The sequence below is a fragment of the Ursus americanus genome, chromosome 33, assembly GCF_024610735.1.
Source record: "Ursus americanus isolate L20-20 chromosome 33, mUrsAme1.1.p, whole genome shotgun sequence".
Taxonomy (NCBI): Eukaryota; Metazoa; Chordata; class Mammalia; order Carnivora; family Ursidae; genus Ursus; species Ursus americanus.
Genome location: NC_142159.1, coordinates 24,592,394 through 24,612,683, shown reverse-complemented (window position 1 = coordinate 24,612,683; position 20,290 = coordinate 24,592,394). Strand labels below are relative to the sequence as shown.

The following is a 20,290-nucleotide window of genomic DNA, read 5'->3' as shown; positions in this document are numbered from 1 at the left end:
CATTCACATGACATTTTTTTTAATTTCCATATGGCTGAGAGGAGGCCTCCTGCCAAACAATGCCCCAAGGAGAGCAGTGGCACATGTGCCCCAGGAAAGCCTAAAAACTGAGAGTAAAACAAAATAACCCATTAAACAAGTCTCGGCAAACAGAAAGTGGTCAGGCAGGTCTCCCCAGAGCTTCAAGGAAAGCAGAGTAAACAAGGGGAAGGGGCGGGGAAGCCAGCACCTCAAACCAAAACAATTTTAAACAATTTAAATTTATAGCCATCTTTTCCAAAACTATGTCTGCATTTTTGCTAGTCTGGCAAAACAACAGTTTTTTGGTCCCAGAAACAAATTATATTTGTCACTTAAGTAGCCAAAATTATTTAAAATCAAGCCCATCAAATTGATTACATTTTTAAACTTAAATTTACTCCACAGTAAGCAATGAAGTTTCTAATCTGTGACTACTGGATTACTTTGCTCATCCTCAATAACCCTTTCCTTTCAGAAAAGACAAACACACACACACACACACACACACACACACACACACACCTTTTTCAAACAGTGTTTTCTCTGCCCTGAAGGGTGTTTCTCAATTGGTTTATTTAATTGGGATTTCTAGAGTTTGGGCGATTAAAAAACTAGTAAGCCCAACAAAAACGCAATGGGACACAGTAAATACCGATTCCTGATTCTTGGAAAGCCATCACCATTCCTAATACCGGAGTGGTTCATCTTTGCAGGGTCAGCTACAACACTCTCGGTACACCCACCTCCGAGAGCCCCTGTGCCCACACTTGTCCAAGTTCCTGGCCCGCGAACCGCGTCCCCCTTGCAGCACGAGGCTCTGGCCACTTGCCTGCGGCCGGTCGTGGCAGGAGCTGAGCCCGCAGGCCTCGTCCTCCTCCGGCGCAGGGCCCCCGCAAACTCAGGCCCGCGGGCAGGGGCGGGGCGGGAAGGGGCTCAGGGCGTGAAATGCACTTGCTAAACAAAAGGAGGCCCAGGCGGCTGCAGGGCAGCACAGCTCGGGCTCATGTCCTCCCAGCTCGGTGGCTCCGGAGGCGGCGGCGCGGAGCCCCGCCCGTGGCTGGGAGATGCGGCCGCTGCTCCGGCTCGCGCTCCTTCAGCCTGGGCCGCCGGGCGACACTGCCACATGCCTGTGACCCAGACGCGGGGAGAGAAAGAGCAGCCACCCCACGGCGGCGGTGGCGGCAGCCGGAAAAACCCGGGCTGGAGCCCGGACTGCTCCGCGCGTATTTTTGCCTGCCGCCGCCAAGGCGGGGACGCGCGCGAGCGCGCCACTGCAATTTTATCTCCTTCCTAGCTCGGCCAGCCTCCGCTCTCCCCAAGTCTTCCTCCCCTCCCGACAGCCGGAACTGGGAGTCTGCGTGATTGATGGCAGCTCTTAATAGCGTGGTCAGCTAGAAAATGCATCTGCAAGCAAGATATTAAAGAGGCAGCGCATCCCCGTGAGTGATCAGCAGTTCACACATCCTAGAGCTGCCTCTGCTTCTGCCAGGAATATTAATGCCAACCACCCCTGACGTCTAACAAATGCAGATGAAATAACCAACAATCATAGGCATGCAGAACATTTGTTTCAAAGATACACAGTGAAAGCAGCATTGTTTGGTGTCAACATTTCTGACCCCAATTTTCCTTACAGATTTTAGGAATTCTCTGTAACTCATTTGTTTAAAAGTCTTCTCTCTTTGATCCTTTTTCCCCAAGAAAATAAAGGTCCCTCTGCTACATAAGGCATATCTTAAATTAGACTTGATTGAAATACCTAATAAAGTAGCAAAATAAATGCATATTTTTTGCCATGTGGCCTTATATAAACACATAAGCTACCCCAGACCCCTCATTAATTCCACTGTTCTGTGCATCTAAATAGAATTACCCACTGTTAATCTCAAATTAGTTTCTTCCCCACCCCCAATCTGATAAACGTAACACCTACCTGCTAAAATTTAGTAACAGTAAACTACATTTATACCATGTATTCCCTAGTAGTAATGGTCCAGATCATTTTGTCCCAATTAAATAAGACAGTCTATAGCAAATTTTTAAAAAACACATTCCTACAGCATATGAATTCAAAGTATTAAACTCCCTCAGTGTCAACCCAAATTTGAAAGCTACAAGCTCAAAATTTAAATGATCTCTTTTGGTATCTTTAATAGTACACCTTTTGCCTTCCAGGCAAGTTTCATGGAACTCTGAAATAACTTTATAAATGTTACTGGACCCTCCAAAGTCCAATAAAGTTGCTGAATTATTAGGTACCCCCTTACCAATAGTCAGTGAGAGATTTAGATAAAATGATAAGCCCAAAGTCTCTCAAAGGGGGCCAGAAGGGGGAGCACAGGGTAGAACCCAGGGGTCCTGCCCTGCTGCCATGGATAACCAAGTGATATACCCATTTGCTATTTAAACATCATTCTGCAGATTTCTCTTAAAGAAAAATCAAGTTATTCTACAGGAGATAGAAATATCTATCTAAAGCCACTAACACAGCACATGTACTGAGAACAAGAGCTGAGGAAGCATAATGCCTTCGCCACCCTGAAAGGTGCCTGTAATCAATACAAATCAGAGGTGGTCTATAGCGCAAGTGTAACTCTGCTATAAGCTCCACTAAACACCATTTCTCATTGAGACCATCCTGAGAGGACCTGCAGCTTCAAAATCTGCTTCATAACCCCGTGGCTCTGAGATCACTCCATACATGTCAGAGATGAAATCGACCCTAAAGCCTAGCTACAAAAGCCACTCCTGTACTCAGACACACTCCAATTTTCCAACCAGCTATATCTAGATACATGGCAGCGCCTGACGAGGGTTTTGGTTATTTGGGTGGTTTGTTTTTGTTTTCGTAGACCTTTTTAAAAACGCTGGTTTACACTGAGTTGTAAAGGACTGATGAGAACAACCAAACTGCTCTATTCTGAATTCATGCTGTACCTAGTCTGTCAGGGATTCTAAATGCTTTGACAGCACTTTATGATACTTATAATCTTTCGTCCTAGTCTTGCATCCTCTCCCAGTTCCCCACCTTCCAGTTATGCCAGTCTTTCAAATTCCCAAGGTATCAGGATTTCTACCACAGACCATCACTGCTTCTTTCCACTGGTGCAGGCAGGGTATTCTCCCTGCTCCTCCTACCCCCTATCCCTCCCATATCCCCCTCCCCCCCATTCCCACACACACATAGTTTAAAGCCTACTCCTCCTTCAGATCTCAGGTCAAATACCACTTTGTCAGAGAAACTTCCCTTGAGGCCCCGCTCTAGGTCAAGTTCCTTTGTTATAAATTCCCAGAGATCTGTGTTCCTTTCCTTCAGAGGACTGATCTCCGTTTGTAATTCACTGGTGTAATTTTCTGATTAATATCGGTAGACACCTCTAGACAGCGAGTTCCATTAGAGAAAGTTCTATATGTTTACTCATTATCAAATACCAAGTGTCAAGCATAAAGATTTGCAGAATGAATAAGTGAACAAAGAGCAACAACCCTGTTTTACTCATCTTGCATATTCTCTGCATAGTTCTCGGCACAAAGAAGCCTCTCTCAAATAAGTAGCATCTATGTAATAAATAGTATTTATTTTATTAACCTTTAAAAGTCTAGTAAAAGGAAGATTTTTATTCCTGCTTTATAGAGATATAAATAATTGCACCCAGAGTAATTCATTAAAAACACTGAGACCCTAATCAGGTCCTATATGCAAGTTTACTTTTTTTTTTTTTTAAGAGTTAATGAGGTACAGAAGCCATCATTAATTTATTCAAACCAAATTCTTCCTACTTACATGGCATTTAAGCAAGAGGCAAACAGCAGTAGATAAACTGGATAAACTACTAAATCTTGTACACAGATAGCAATATAAACAGGATATAAAAATCTGAAAGCACATGGTACATTATTTTGTCTTCAGCACTTCTCTGAATGCAAAACTACTACCAAATTCTGCAGGGAGGAGGATAATCCTCATCTCTCTTTCACACTGAACTTTTTCATTTTTTTTTTTTTTCTCTAAAAGATCTCTATTTCCCTGACATGAAAGCCTTCATAAGAGTTCTTTTGACCTGAGGACTCCCAGTCAGTGGTGACAGACCATTCCAAAACCACTCTCCCCAACTCCCCAAACAAGAATTCATTTTAAACCCTATTAACCTGAGCTCTCATCTAAAGATGAGAAATGGGAGTTTTTGCAATAAGAACAACAATTTCTCACAAGTTTTGCGCTTGAGCACATGAAAAAATACAAGAATGTGTGAGATGAATTAAAAATATTAGATATACCCCACCTTCACCTCCAAATTAATCCTCATTGTTATTTTCAGCATTCCACATGGCCCTTCTTGGTTCCCACAGGATCTCACCCTGGCCTGTCTCTCTCTGCCTCCTTTTGTCCTGAGTTCCATTCCACATAAATTCCAGCTCCAGGTTTTAGAACACCCTACATTTATCAAAACAACCCTGTCAAGTTGAGTACCATTAACAGATAATGAGAGGAGACAACAGATGTGGTTAGAGGCAAAGCACTCCATATTCTACAGGCCTCAGCATGCAGCCAAGTGAGCTGACATCTGACTTTACCCTAACAGTTATAATTAAATACAAAGTCTAGTTAAACTAACATTAAAGCTATGACCAGGAACAGTACACAGGGGAAATGTAAAGTATAACCTTAGCAGTAGTTGAACAGGGCCCAGGCTATTCCTGAACCTTAACCTCCAACAACTACACTGCATTTACTCACTATGCCACTCTGTTTCTGTCACAGTAAAGGAGACTCTTGGCCACATCTTCTCAAGACAGTGGCTTTGGACTACTCCCCCAAGACCACCAAAGGGGGACAGAGACTGCATTTTTTTTTTTTACATGGAAGTTTAAAGGTAACATTCATCTAACAATAACTAGTGAGGTCTGTCTAGATTCTATCAAGTTGAGACAATCAACATGCTTTTCTACAGCATTATCTAGTAAAATCATTCAGATCAAGTAACCTAGCTCACCCCCATGCCCAGTATCAAAATGTGAAAAAAAAAAAAAAGTTAATCAAGCAAACAGTGACAGACTCAAGGGTTGTGTTAGTACTGGTTAGCTGTGTTTGCAGAGTGTCCTAGGACAGGCAGGTTTGTATTACTGTGCAGAATATAGTTACAATTTTAAGCAAACTTTCTCCTTTCCGTTTTCCAACTCACAAAATGGCACCAGATAACAAAACCTCTGGAGTTTTCAAAATAAAGAAAAAAGAAACATACAGTTGTTTTTGAAGCTCTTTTGAATTGTTTAAAATTATTAGTTTAAAAATTTTTTTAATTATTATCAGAAAATCCAAACAATTCCATTCAACAAGTTTAAGTATAGCTAGCTCTCCAGGCTCTCTTTTAGTACATATGTATACAAACATACTCAAATACTTAAGAACATATATATTCATTTGTCTGGGGGTTCATTCTGTTTATTTTTATTTCATGAAAATGTAATCTACCATCCATGCTATATAGCAACTTGCTTCTCCCACTTTATAGCACAGACCGTTAACATCTGATTCCTTTTTATAGTGGCACAGAATTCTACACTGTGGGAGGACCATAATAAACAAATCCCAAATTGCTACAACAAACTTCTGTGTGCATCTTTGCGCATATATGTGAGTACTTCTAAATTGAAGGAATCTGTAGTTCAATAAATATGCACTTTTTAGTCAAAGAGATTGAACCAACTTGCCCTCCAAAAACATGGACCAATTTATCCTCTTCCCAACAGTAGGCCTCTTCCACACTGGCATTCTGGTGGTTTGAGTCTGATGTAATGCACTCTCCTAGGTCTCCTATCTTTCCTCATCCGTTCTCTAGTCCCTTCCATGACTCATCCTAACTATGACTCCTCTAACTATAGGTAGTTAATGTCTATCCTCTTCTTAATCACAGTCTAACATAACTCATCAATGAGAAGATTTACTCTCAAGTTACTTTTGTATCACTGACTGAAAAATTTTTTTCCAGCCCTTAGCTTGCTTCTTAGCAACAGATCCACATTTCGATGCCCTCTGGGTTCCACCACAATGGTTCCACACACCTTCAAATCACACTAAACCAAAATGTTCTTTCCCACAAGTCCTGGTTTCCCCAACAGTCCCAGGCACTCTTATTGCCCTGGTTAAATATTAATAGTATGCCCTTTTTAAAAGGAAATTTTGATTTATATTCTGAAATGTATGTGAAATCAGAATTAGTACATCAAACATAAAACACTTCTCAGTTTTTAGCACTACTAAATGACATACTATTTTAATAACAGGTAATTATCGGGGCGCCTGGCTGGCTCAGTCAGAACACACAACTCTTGGGGTGCCTGGGTGGCTCAGTTGTTGGGCATCTGCCTTCAGCTCAGGGCGTGATTCCAGTGTTCTGGGATCGAGCCCCACATCAGGCTCCTCCGCTAGGAGCCGCCTTCTTCCTCTCCCACTCCCCCTGCTTGTGTTTCCTCTCTCGCTGGCTGTCTCTCTCTCTCTCTGTCAAATAAATAAATAAAATCTTTAAAAAACAAAAAAACAAAAAAACACACAACTCTTGATTTTAGGGTTGTAGGTTCAAGCCCCACAGTGGGTGTACAGATTGCTTTAAAAATAAAATCTCAAAAGAAAAAAAAAAACTGCAACAATAAAAAAAATAATAGGTAACTATCATCTAATTCACAGTTTGCAAGTCTTATGCAAATCAAGGTCAGATATTTACTAATATGAATTTTTAAAATAACTCTCCTACCCAATTTCCTATCCATTCATTTATCATACCACTTTCCATTCAGCCAACATAATCGCGATCAACTCACATAGTTTCTTTGTAGGTAAAAGTGCTGAAAAACAGATATATAAAAACTTACATCAATAAATTTGGTGATAACTATACCCACAGAAAAAGACACAGAGACCAAGGAGCATGTTGCAATAATTAGGCAAATATTCCAAATTATTGGGAAAAGGGAGCTTTTTATCTTCCTTAATGCCAAAGTCTTAATATTTATTCTTCTATATTTAAGAATAAAACTTATGACTTAATTTCAACCTAGATACTGTTGGAATCTATCTACATAATATGCTCTTGAAAAATAACTAGAAATAACATCAGATTCTAAAAATCAAGGAGACTAACATTCAGTAAAACCATACAGAGCACATTCTCCAAAATTAAATTTATAAGGATAATGTTAAGGTTGGATGTTAATACAACTTTTCTTTTTTATTTACACTTCCTTTTTGTTTTTTAAGATTTTATTTATTTGAGAGAGAGCACAAGAAGGACAGAGAGAGCACAAGCAGTGGAAAGGGGAGAGGGAGAAGCAGACTCCCCGCTGAGCAGGGAGCCCAACTCGAGGAGGAGCTCAATCCCAGGACACTGGGATCATGACCTGAGCTGAAGGCGGGCAGATGCTTAACCAACTGATTCACCCAGGCACCCCTGTTTTACACTTCCTAATAGAGCCTCAAACAAATATTTCAGTGACCAATTGCTAATAAACATTAAAGGGTTACTACTTCATTAAGTATAAAAATTATCAACATTTTAAAATATGTTCTTGGAGGGGCAGAGAGGACACAGCTTGCAGCACCAAGTCCCATTTTTATAAAAACAGAGAGCAGAAGCACTAACTCCGGTGTGGACTTATAGCAAACTCCTCCAACACAGTAAGTCAATTGAAGTGCGTAGCCCTCTAATAGATGTAGGATGTGAAATAAGCCTTAAAACTACTTGAAAGAGAGACAGAAAGACCTCCAAGATGGCATATGTTTAAAAAACTTCAAGACATTTTCATCTCTATTTTAAAACGCACTAGTGATCTCAGATTGTATAGATGAAATCACAATGTTCCAGTAAAGCAATACTTTGAAAGGGCAAAAATACAGTTAAATAGAGAGATTTCTCATTTGAAAAAGCATTACAGATTAAAAACAAAAAACAAACAAAAAAACCAAAGAGTTTTGTGGAAGAAATTAGCTCAAGGACTCATGACCTTGACAGGGGGTTTAGAATAGGGCCCTTCCCATACTCTCTGAGCTGACAACATGTAACAAAATCAGTGGGAATACCCAAGGAAGTTTATTGGAAGTAATCTTAAGAAAACTAAAAACCCCAACTGGAATCATTATACCAAGAATTCAAAATACCAACCAGACAGATATTTATAAAACTAAAATAATGATTATAAACCCAAAACAGTGCTTTGCCCTTTAAAAAAAAAAAAAAATTCTGATATGTGTTCTCTCTGGTAATAAATAATTCCAATGCCTCCAATAAACTAAACTCCTTTAAAATAAAATCACAATCTATTTTCAGAAAAAATATGAATTTGAATGTTTCAAACATTAGGTGAGTATGATTTCCAAGGTTCCTTATCACAGGTAGTAATCCAGTATTTTTCTGCTTAAAAGCCAATCACTTCTCTCTAGAAAATGTCAGAAGACTCTATCTAGTTCAAAATATCCATTCAAACATGTGATACATTGTCTAAGATAAAAATCAAAAGCCAGTCTCAAGAATGTTTGACCTAAACAACACAGGGTGGTTTCTCTTCTTTTCTTTTGAAGGAAGGAGGGGGTTAGAGGTGAGTGAGATTATTGTGAACACCCATTCAAGTTTAATTTTAACTGACTTGAAAAAGCAAATATTTGGGCTACAGGAAACACAACTTAGTACAAAGGAAGACATGGGCTAACTTTCAACATTTACATCACTTGATTAATTCTAACAATAAAACCTAAACACAGATCATCCCCTCCAATCTGCAGAGCAAGCTAACTAACTATACGATGAAAAATATGAGAGCCCTATCAGACTCTGGTATATTTAAACAATTACAATGTAAAGCATGTTCTTTCTCACAAGTGAAAGGAAATGACTGCCAAATGCTTCTTTTACAATCTCTCCAGAATAGGGCAGATCCTTTTAATGTGAGATTTTCCTGACATTCCAATTGTAGCAGGCCTTGAACAAACAGAGACGCATTAAAAGCTGACCTGGTTCTATTATCTTTTATTGAAAGCCTAACAAAGATCAGACATGAGTCCAGTGCTATTTACATTTTTTGGTGCATTAATCACTTTTATACTCAAGGGCTTTAGAAAAATTCAGTAGATTTTTTTTTTTTTTTTTTAATGACAATAACCACAGGATGTAACCATAGCTGTATTGGTCGTTTCTCAGGAAGGTCAGAAAAGCTTTAAAAACAGGAAGTCTGTGCTATAAGGTTGAAAAATGTTTGTTTTAAGAGTCTAAGGCTTTATGGTTGCAGTTTGAAGTCAGGTGTTATGGAGGACTAGAGTTTATTCTTTCCAGCCAATGATTAATGTCCCTGGGGAAAGGCCAAAAAGGTGCCTCAACAACTAGAAAAGCACATTATCCTAAAATAAGACTTGTTATGAAATCTGAACTATAAATCTTCCTAGCTATCCTTCAACATTAAAGAGGAGCTAATTTAGTAAGTATAGTAGGAGGAACAGTTTATCTCTTGTGATCATTTATAAAGGCTGAAGAAAAACCATAGTAACCAGTGCTAAAACAGCCACATAGAAACAGCCACATAGAAAATAAGCAGCTGGATTAAGATTGATACTTGCCATTTTATACATGTTTTCTATCGATCACCTCATTCGTCACCATTACACTAAATTAAACAGAAATCAAATACAGTAACAACAATCTTTCATGAACGCAAATTTTGCAAAGAAACCAAACCAATGCAGATTAACTTAAAAAAGCTTTTTTATTCCCAACAAAACGATTGATTTCTACTTTTAAAAAGGGACGTAATTTGGGCGCCTCAATAGCTCAGTGGGTTAAGCATCTGGCTCTTGACTGAGGCTCAGGTCATGATTTCAGGATCCTGGGATAGAGCCCGGCAATGGGCTCTGCACTCAGTGGGGAGTCTGCTTGAGATCTCTCTGTCCCTCTCTCTCTGCCTGTGCCCCTCCCACCACTCACACACTATCTCTCTCTTTTAATTAAAAAAAAAAAAAAAGCACATAATTTTTTAAAATTCTACTAGAGTGCAAAAGAAATTCATAACATATCCAACATGAAAGATGTATTATTTAGAAAAATTCAGTTTCACGACTCTATTCTTTATTTAGCCTTTGCTTAAACAGGCAATCAAATTTATATGGAACTAAATGTTATATTATGAAGAATTTAAGGAAAAAAATCCAAATATTATAATGCATATCTTATCAATTTAAAATCCATCTGGATTCTTTTTTTTTTTTTAAGATTTTATTTATTCATTTAAGAGAGAGAGAGAGAGCACAAGCAGGGGGGAGAGACAGAGGGAGAGGGAGAAGCAGACTCCCTGCTGAGCTGGGAGCCCGACATGGGGCTCAATACCAGGACCCAGAAATCATGACCTGAGCCAAAGACAGATGCTTAACCTGCTGAGCCACCCAGGTGCCCCTCCATTTGGATTCTAAAGGGCATTTCTTGGAAAATCATAATATCAAGATAATATGCTTTAAAAATATGTACACAGGGATGCCTGAATGGCTCAGTCATTTAAGCGTCTGCCTTCAGCTCCAGCCATGATTCCAGCCCACATAAGGCTCCTTGCTCAGCAAGGAGCCTGCTTCTCCCTTTGCCTGCTGCTCCCCCTTGCTTGTGCTCTTTCTCTCTGTATCTCTCTCTCTGACAAATAAGTAAAATCTTATAAAATAAAATAAAATAAAATAAATTTAAAAATTAAATAAAATAAAAACACAAAGGGCTATTACCACAAAAATCCCCATTTATCCCAACATGCGCCAAGAAGGAAAACAAGGTGGTTTTCCATTTGATGTTCATAGCTGCCTTAAAATTTTTTAATGTTTACCTCCACAATATTCCTACAAGGGTTTGAACTACCTTCATTTAACATATGGGAGTAAAATGACATTCCCTAGGTATCCTACTTATCTTTTAAAAGGCATCATTCTAACAACAACTAACCTTAAAAGGGTCCTACTGGTGTTCAATTTAGTGTACACTGCATAACAGCCAGGCTCCTTTCCTGGAAATTGGAAGACAATAAAACAACGCCTTCAAAATTTTAAGGAAAATTAGTATCTAGCCAAATATTCTATACCCAAACGACTAATCAGGTGTAAGTATAAAATAAAGACATTTAATACATTCAACCTCAAACTATTTACTTTCCATGCACAGTCTTTCAGGAAATTACTCAACAAACGAAGGAGGGAACCGAACAAAAATCTGTGAAAAATTATCTCCAAGGAGATGCTCAGAGTGACATGCAAGGGAAGACCCCTTCCAGTAGTGAGGTGGCACGTCTAAACATTAAACCGAGACAAAAGGTTCCAGAATGGATACCACCAAAAATGCTTTATAGCATCCTTACCATTTTCCATCACATTGAAAGGTGCTTTATTTAGTTCTGTTGGAAAATGAGAGGCTGATTTAGAGATATGAACACACAGAACTAAAGAAAGAAATAAACACAAGACAGAGAAAGAATTATCAACTCCAGGAAAGAAACTGAAGAAGTCATACAAGAAAAGGAATTAAATTATAGCACCACAGGCGCATCAGCTACAAGAGTATATGCACTGGCATAATAACAGAAAGAGCTGATGTTGATTTAATCACTAAATGTGATATAACTACATTGGGAAGATGGAGGAAAAAGCAGATGATATAAAAAAGCTAAATCCTCATCTCCCATCAGGCCAAGTCAGCAAAATAATGCCTAAAATAGAAAACAAAAACATAAGCAAGTTCTTTATCAATAATGAGGCAACAAAAGAAACAGTCTAAAAAGTTAAAACAGTGCCGGGCTGGCTCAGTCGGAAGGGCATGCAACTCTTAATCTTGGGGTTGTGAGTTCAAGCCCCATGTTGGGTATAGAGATTACTTAAATAAAAACTTAAAAAAAAAAAAAAAAAACACTTAAAACAGGTTGTCTCTGGGGAATGGGACCCAAGGATGGAAGGGACAAATAAGAAAACTATTTTAAAATAAATAAATAAACTTTGCAACACATTTGATTCTTTTTCTTTTTTTTAAAAGATTTTTATTTATTTGAGAAAGAGAGGGCATGAGTGCGGGGTGGTGGAGGGAAGGTCAAAGGCAGAGGGATAAGCAGACTCCCCGCTGACCATGGAGCCCAACATGGGGCTGGATCCCAGGACCCTGAGATCATGATCTGAGCCAAAGTCAGACACTTAACTGACTGAGCCACCCAAGCGCCCTACAACATTTGATTCTTTAAGTCCATGTATGTATAGTACCTAGATAAAGTTAAAGTAAATATTAACAATATTGCTGAAAGAACTTAACTACTTCTTTTGAGAAATTCACTGACACATACCATTAGCGTTTTATGGTGTGCTTTGATTACCTGGTGAACTGAGTTGTAAATTTCAGAACTTCAAATTAAAAAAAAGAAAGAAACCTAACCGAAGGAACGGTCAATCATTTTAAGGCACAGGCACCAGAGCTAAAATCTCTTTTCTTCAGAGAAAGTTATACTACACTTTGCCACCTGCTGGCAAGATTCTTGAAATTTTGCCACTCCATAATAATAATCTCAAATTTTTAAAAAGGAAAAAGGGGAAAAAAACAATCACAAGAAACTTTAAAAAAAGATACAACAACCAAATTCAATCCCAATAACTTTACTTCATAAATGAGAAACGTTATCACTAAAGTAACAGCTTTTTTAAAATGCTATAAAAGCAAAAGTACAGATATATTATTATCCAGCTTCAAAGAACTGAACATGATCATCTAAACAATGTTCGGCATTTTATCCATTTGTTTACCCAAAGTTATATTCCATAATTGGCAAAATGTTTTTTAAAAAAGAGAATATGATGGATCAAATAAAGGGGAATCAAACGCGTTCCAAATACCAGTTAGAGGCAGAATCTGCAAGCTTATCGTTAGGCTAACAATGGCAGTTTTCAGCGTCTCCCAAATGCCATGCCTGGTCTTTGATTGAGAATACACGCTGCTGAATTTTAATGCCATTGTTTTGTCAACAGAGTGCTTGCATCCACTTCACAGGTTCATTAATAATCCTCTAAGAAGACCTAAATTAAAGTTTGGCAAGCAGTTTCTCATGAAACGAAAATTTGTTTCTGGTTTGTTAGAACTAAATGTGCCAAGTGGCAAATTAAGATGTGGGAACATACTTTTAAAGGTTATGCTTTGAAAGTATTCAATGACTCAAACAGGGGTATCATTGGGCAGCAACAAAACAAATACTAGGATACCTATTTCATTTACAATCTGTTAGGTTTCAGGTGGATAATTTTACGATAACCACCAAGAACTAGTAGGGTAAACTTTGAAAGAAGACAGACATACACTCCCTAGATCTCCATTAGAGAACTGGAAGGAAACCAGAATGGATCCCACTTCCAGCATTAAAAGCAACAGAAAAAGAGTCCAGTAATTCCCAGAGAACCTGCCATTGTGCGACTACATTGTGTATGTTTAGTGTCCGTGGGAATGCTGACATGTGCACTGCAAGTGGTGACTAAAGAGTCAATTAAGTGGTGGGAAAGGGCTTACAGCAAAAATTTAAACTAAAAATAATCCATTTACAGGAGAGCAGTACAAGAAAAGCTGGCTAAACTATAATCCAAGTCTGTATTCCTAGCTTCAATAGTAAACACAGTTGTTAAGAGTGGTTAACACACAAGTCCATTAAGTGCATGTAATTTCAAGTTAAAAACATCTGTTTCAGCAATGGTATCCTTGTTACAGCCTCCATTGCTCTGCTCAGAGTGTGAGAGTGAGAAAAAGATCAGGTATGACACATGAAAGACAGAGAACAGTCAACTGACCTTAGGGAACATTGGACCTTTGCAGGAATTCCTAAAATTTTAAATTCTAAAGCTGTTAGATTTCTAGAACTTTATAAATTCTCTCAAGAAATAAGGTCAGATGAGAATGTAGTCTCTCCCCCTGCTGTTTCTACTCCTCACTAGCTGAGGCAGTATGCCTGGTTCCACTCGGAAGAGTGTCAAAATTCAGAAAAATTAAGCAAACCAGACAGGCAAAGGCAGAAATGTTGTACAGTTCATGAGGGAAAAAGCAATGGTGCAAACCAATGATCTCTGACCTGTAACAAAGCACTAGTCACTGAAACTTTTTTCAGTTCTGGGAATAAAACTGTTTCATTTCACCAATAGTGAAGTTTAGGCCTATGTATTTTTCCAGGTAATTTTAAGTGATGCAATCCTCACCTGGTGCCAGGCAGCACCAGTCCATCCTAACCCCCTAGCTTCTCCTAGGGGAGAATTGTCTTTGGACAATTTACCCTAGTAGACAAGGGCACCAGCTCTGAAGTCAGGTGGCCGGGTTGCCCCTGTTTCAGATTTATTAACAGAGTAACCTTGGGAAGCCTCCATATGTTCCCCTGTAAAATTCATATTTTCATATGAATTCATAATAGTACCTAATACATAAGGTTATCCCCTGTAAAATTCATATTTTCATATGATTCATAATAGTACCTAATACATAAGGTTATCACAGTGATGAGATGAAACAGCTTGAAGTAAAGCCCTCCACGGAGTGCTGGGCCCACAGTCAGTGCTGGGGATTATTAGCATTGTGATCATGGACGCTATCTTGGACTCACTGTAAGAACGTGGTTAAAACAGTGGGCCTGGGCCTAAACCACCCTATCAGTCAGGTTAACAATTCACTATCTGTTTACAAAGCACAGTACCAGGCAGGGCATCAACATTTTGCTTTTCATTCTTATTACCACCACCACTGCATTATTTACACGAACAGAGGAAGACGGTGTCTGGACAGATACTCAGCCGGGTCTGGCAAGCAGACCATCTTTCACAACAGACAGGGGCTGTCTCAGCAGCCAGACCCTTCCCTTGCCTCCACCTTCCCCTGCACTACTCATCTCCACAGAAAAGAGTGCAGTGGAGACACACAGTGACCACGTATATCAAAATGCTTTGGTCCAAGCACTCTGGCCACAGATTTTGATGCAGCAATCCATCACTAAAAGATCCTTTTTGTTCTCAATTTATGTCCTTAAAGTATTATTAAATATCCAAAGGGGCCCACGGTGTTAGAGACAAAAGGAATAGGGAGGTGGGGAGGGAGGATAGATGTATTTCCAACAGGCACCCCACTATATGTTTACCAAAGCAAAACTAATAAACTTACTGAAAAACACCAATTTATATAACATAAACATAGAACACAAATGATGGAAACATGCTACTTAATTCAAATTAGAGAAAAGACATGTCTATCAAAGAAAGGGTTTCTATAGAGAGAATCACAAGCACTGTATTAAATGTTTCCTCCTTCCAATTTTCTCTGGACTAGTAAAAGTAAGCCTATCGACAGTTAGTGGATTAAAAACATTTTTCAAAACACCTGAAATAAAAATTTTTCTTTTGCAGGAAGTACATTTAATTGGCCAAACAATAAGAGTTGGGTTTTTTTTAAGATTTTATTTATTTGTCGGAGAGAGCGAACACACGCACGCACAAGCGGAGGGAGCAGTAGGTAGAGAGAGAAGTAGGCTCTCTGCTGAGCAAGCAGCCTGATGTGGGACTCCATCCGATGACCCTGGGACCATGACCTGAGCCGAGGGCAGACGCCCAACCAACTGAGCCACCCAGGTGTCCCAAGAGTTTGTTTGTTTTTTTTAATCAGATCATTTTATTTCCAGTAAGCAATCTCCACCCCTACATACTTTCATATAGAGATGTTGCTTTTTTTTTCTATTTATAGTACTAGGTACATACTCACGGATTGATCAGTTGGTTGAAGATAACCCAGTCTTGCTGAGGCATGGAAAGTAGGGGATGGAACAGGAAGAAGGGAACTGGAGACCGGTGAATGTGCACAGAAAAGCACTTTCTTTTCTGGTCAATAGCTTGCCCAGAGAAAAAAAAATACATTTGAAAATTTCCAAAAGACCTTTCTCCAAGAGCAGACTATTACTAATCTAATTCTTTAAAAGCAAATAAAAAGTAAAATAGTAATTAATCTTGGTTTTATAAATCTTCCTCATTTCAAAGTCCATCCTACATACCTGCTAGATAAATGAGTTCCAAGTTTATGCAGGTTTCTACACATTTAAGCTTTCTCATTCAGACTCATTCCTTTCAGACGCATTGATTTTGAAGTGCGTCCACCTCCAGAGAGTGCAGAGCACTCTTCTCAATGCCACCTCTCTACCCTCCCACATAATTCTGCTGCAATTCTCAGATTTAAAATTACTTTCTCATGTATTGGTCTCACTGTTACATGGAGCTACTTCAGGGCACAAAGCATGTTTTATTCATTTTTGTATTTCCAGTTTCCTAAATAATTTTTTCACTCATTAAGAGAAGCTTACTGAGGGGCTCCTGGGTGGCACAGTCATTAAGCGTCTGCCTTAGGCTCAGGGCGTGCGTGATCCCAGTGTTCTGGGATCGAGCCCCACATCGGGCTCCTCTGCTGGGAGCCTGCATCTTCCTCTCCCACTCCCCCTGCTTGTGTTCTCTCTCTCTCACTGGCTGTCTCTCTCTGTCAAATAAATAAATAAAATCGTTAAAAAAAAAAAAAGAAGCAGCTTACTGAGCCTACTGTGTGTCAGATGCTATATTCATTCAACCAAAATGTACTGAACAGACACTGTTCTGATAAACATTTGGAACACATCTGTGAACAAAGTGGCCTCATGGATCTTACATTCTGCAGGAGGAAACAAATAATAACCAACAGATACAAGACATACATTATAAAGTATATCCAAAGGCAGTAAGTGCTAAGGAAAAATAAAAAGTAGATCAAGATAAGGAGGCTTGAGAGTGTGCCAGGAGGAGGCCCCTGGGTGGCCCAGGCATTAAGCGTCTGCCTTTGGCTCAGGTCTGGATCCCTGGATCCAGGGATAGCGCACCGCGTACGGCTCCCTGCTTGGTGGGAAGCCTGCTTCTCCCTCTCCCTCTGCTGCTCCCCATTCTTATGCTTGTGTGCTCTCTCTTGTTCTCTGTCAAATAAATAAATGAAATCTTAAAAAAGAGAGAGAGAGAGAGAGAGAGCATGCCAGGGGCAGAGCACCAGCTGCAGTATTAAAATGGGTGGTCAAGGCAAGGACTCATGAAGAAATGACATTTGAGAAACCCCTTCATGAGGTGAAGAAGTTAGCCAAGAACATAAAGTAGAGCTCTAGAAAAGGGCATTCCAGGCAGAGGAGGCACCAGAAGAAAGGCTAGTGGTTTAGCAGTCTTTCAGGAACAGCAGTAAAAGGCCAGAAGAGCTGGAATGGGAGGGGTGGGAGACACTAGTAACCAGATCAGAGAGGGCCTCATAGGCCATTATATTTATTATTATATTTATTTATTTACTTATTTATTTTAGAGTGAGAATGGGGGGAAGGGACAGAGGGAGAAAGAGAATCTCAAGCAGGCTCCACACTCAGCACGCAGCCCAACACAGGACTCGATCCCAGGACCCCGAGATCGTGACCTGAGCCAAAACCAAGAGTTGGACGCTTAACTGACTGAGCCGCCCAGGCACCCCAGACACAACCTTCTTTGAAGATCGCTGCCCTATGCTGTCACAGCTTGGATGGTTATCACTGTATTCTCACAACAGCTGGGAGCACTGCAGAGGGCATACGTCCCTAAGCTCCTCAACACAGCCTGGGACTTTCTCTGCATGCCTTACAGAAGATCCTTGGATATGGGACAGCTGAACCAGAAGGGGGTTTGGTTTTTGTTTCTCCCCACTCAGGAGTTTCTTAAAACCCGTTCTGGTAGGAAAGTCCCTGCCTTCTGCTGGAAGAGCTGCCGGCCTCTATTAAAATTTTAATTATATTCTGGCAAATATATTGCCCTTTCTGACTGCTTGAACACATGAAATTGGTCTCTCAGTGCTAGTTAATATCAAAACTCAAAACTAAATCATCTTATTGATGTAAAACTCTCATCTGTCTTAACAGCCATACATGGAGCTGGATAGTCACCTACTACTAATGTTCATAAATAGCTCTGTTTCTCATATTGAGTAATTTATTTTTAGAAGTACATTTTTTGTAAATATAATTTTTTTTAAGTAAGTTCTAGGCCCAATGTGAGGCTTGAACTCATAACACCAAGATGAAGAATTGCATGCTCTACCAACTGAGCCAGCCAGCCAGGCACCCCGTAAATGTATTTTTTTAAGATTTTATTTTTAAGTAATCTCTACACCCAATATGGGGTTCAAACTCACAACCCTGAGACCGAGAGTTGCAAGCTCTACTGACTGAGCCAGCCAGGCGCCCCCTATAAATGTAATTTTTATTGCTTTGCTTCTATTGCATTTATTTTTTACGGTTACCTTCTAATTATGACAAGTGACACAGGCTTTTTAATTTTAGTAGTGATATGAAGTTTCATTTTAAAACAAACGTGTCAGGGACGCTTGGGTGGCTCAGATGGTTAAGCATCTGCCTTTGGCTCCGGTCATGATCCCGGCGTCCTGGGATGGAGCACCGCGTCTGGCTCCCTGCTTGGCGGGGAGCCTGCTTCTCCCTCTCCAGCTCCTCCCCGCTTATGTTCCCTCTCTCACTGTCTCTCTCTGTCGAATAAATAAATAAAATCTTGGGGCACCTGGGTGGCTCAGTCGTTAAGCGTCTGCCTTCGGCTCAGGGTGTGATCCCAGAGTCCTGGGATCGAACCCTGCATTGGGCTCCCTGCTCCGCTGGGAGCCTGCTTCTTCCTCTCCCACCCCCTCTGCTTGTGTTCCCTCTCTCGCTGGCTGTGTCTGTCAAATAAATAAGTAAAATCTTAAAAAAAAATTTTTTTATTCTAAAATGTTTAATACCATGCCAGTGGTTGTACAGAACAAGCAGAAGTCATGAGGTTGTACAGAGTGAATGACTGATGTTGAGGGAACAATGTTGCAGTGAGAAGCTCTAAAATACAGGCACCACGAGAAACACATCACCATCTTATTCTCCATCTACACCCCTAAACACTCAGACTAGCGCACCATGCTCCACAAACAGTTGTTGAATAAGTGAAAGTGGTGGAGCCAGAACTGCAACCTGTATGTATCTCTCTGGCTCTCAGATTCACTTCCTTCCTATCCTTTTTAAAACCAGTCAGTCTCAGTCTTGGCTGCCAAAAGCAGTGGAGTGCTTTTAAAATTTATAAAGTTCCTCAGGTGATTCTAATGTGCAACCACGGGTGCACACCACTGCATCAGACAGCATCACCTTCCTAATTAAACAAGCACTCACCGTCCAGAGCAATGTGTTATGCTGGGGCAAGTATAGTCCCTAGAGCCAGGCAACTTAAGCTAGTTTAAAGCCCTAAGAACAACTGAAACTTGAAAGACTGAGAAGCAATTAGCTAAACTATACAGTCTAGGAAGAGGGAATAGCAGGTGCAAAGGCCCAGAGATAAGAGACTATATGATAAATTCAAAAATTCACATTGTTCCTAGCTCTCCCACCTATGGTTACCAACTGTCCCAGTTTCCCAGGACTGAGAAGGTTCCTATCAAAACAATGGACCTTCCCATTTTAAAACCAGGAAAGTCCCAGGGACAAAGAGGTCATCCTATCGCTCTACTCTGAGAAAAAGAACTGCTAATACATCCACTCTTCTTGAGAGTGACTGAAAGGAAACAAATTCCACAATTCAGTATGGAAATAAAAAAAAATCTCTCAAAAAGACTATTTCATACTTCCTACCTTCAGGGACATAGTACTGCCAAAAATGCAAATGGCCAGTATTTGCATACATTTGCCCGTTATTTGGAACACAGTTTTTATTACAATTGAGCTATTTAAAATAAAACATGAAACCTCCTACAATTATAGGGGGTACCCTACTAGATAACAAAGTATAGCAAATGGGAGACTTGCTATAAAATTTACTCTTTTTTACCCTCTTTCTTAAAAACAACCAAAAGCAAGTCTTCATCATGAACACAAACTATACACAGGCATAGCCAGAAGCACATGGATGGGGACTGGGTAGGCCACAGGACTGATCCACCTGGCTTGTCTCTCAACATCCCCGTACACACTGTAGAATGAAATAAAACCCTGGGGAAAGGGACAGCTTGAGCCAATTGTTGCTTTGATTAAGAAGCCAGAATGCTCAGCATAGCCCCAGGACAAGTAGAGTCCTCCACCCTCATTCTTCAAGCCTTCTAGTAAAGACTAGACTTCCATCAGGCAAGAAGTTAAAACCTCTAGTCCATCAACCAATCTGTGGTCCAGGAAAGAGCTAGTACCGGAAAGTCTTGATTGATCTGGATCAAGCAGTAGTCGC

The 20,290-nt window shown here is 40.0% G+C and overlaps 1 protein-coding gene across 3 annotated transcripts in view; it reads right to left on the bottom strand.

Moving 5' to 3' along the window:
• Window positions 1–20,290, bottom strand: part of RERE (arginine-glutamic acid dipeptide repeats) — a 409,563-nt gene that overhangs the window by 298,013 nt on the left and 91,260 nt on the right. Inside the window, exon 1 of one of the 3 annotated variants that reach the window (XM_045803583.2) lies at window positions 765–1,398. The exons of 1 other annotated variant lie outside the window; for it this stretch is intronic. The gene's annotated coding sequence lies outside the window, so the exon portion shown is untranslated. Of the gene's footprint in view, window positions 1–764; window positions 1,399–20,290 lie in introns of those variants that run through there. One more of the 3 variants, XM_087858422.1, reaches the window with a different exon arrangement.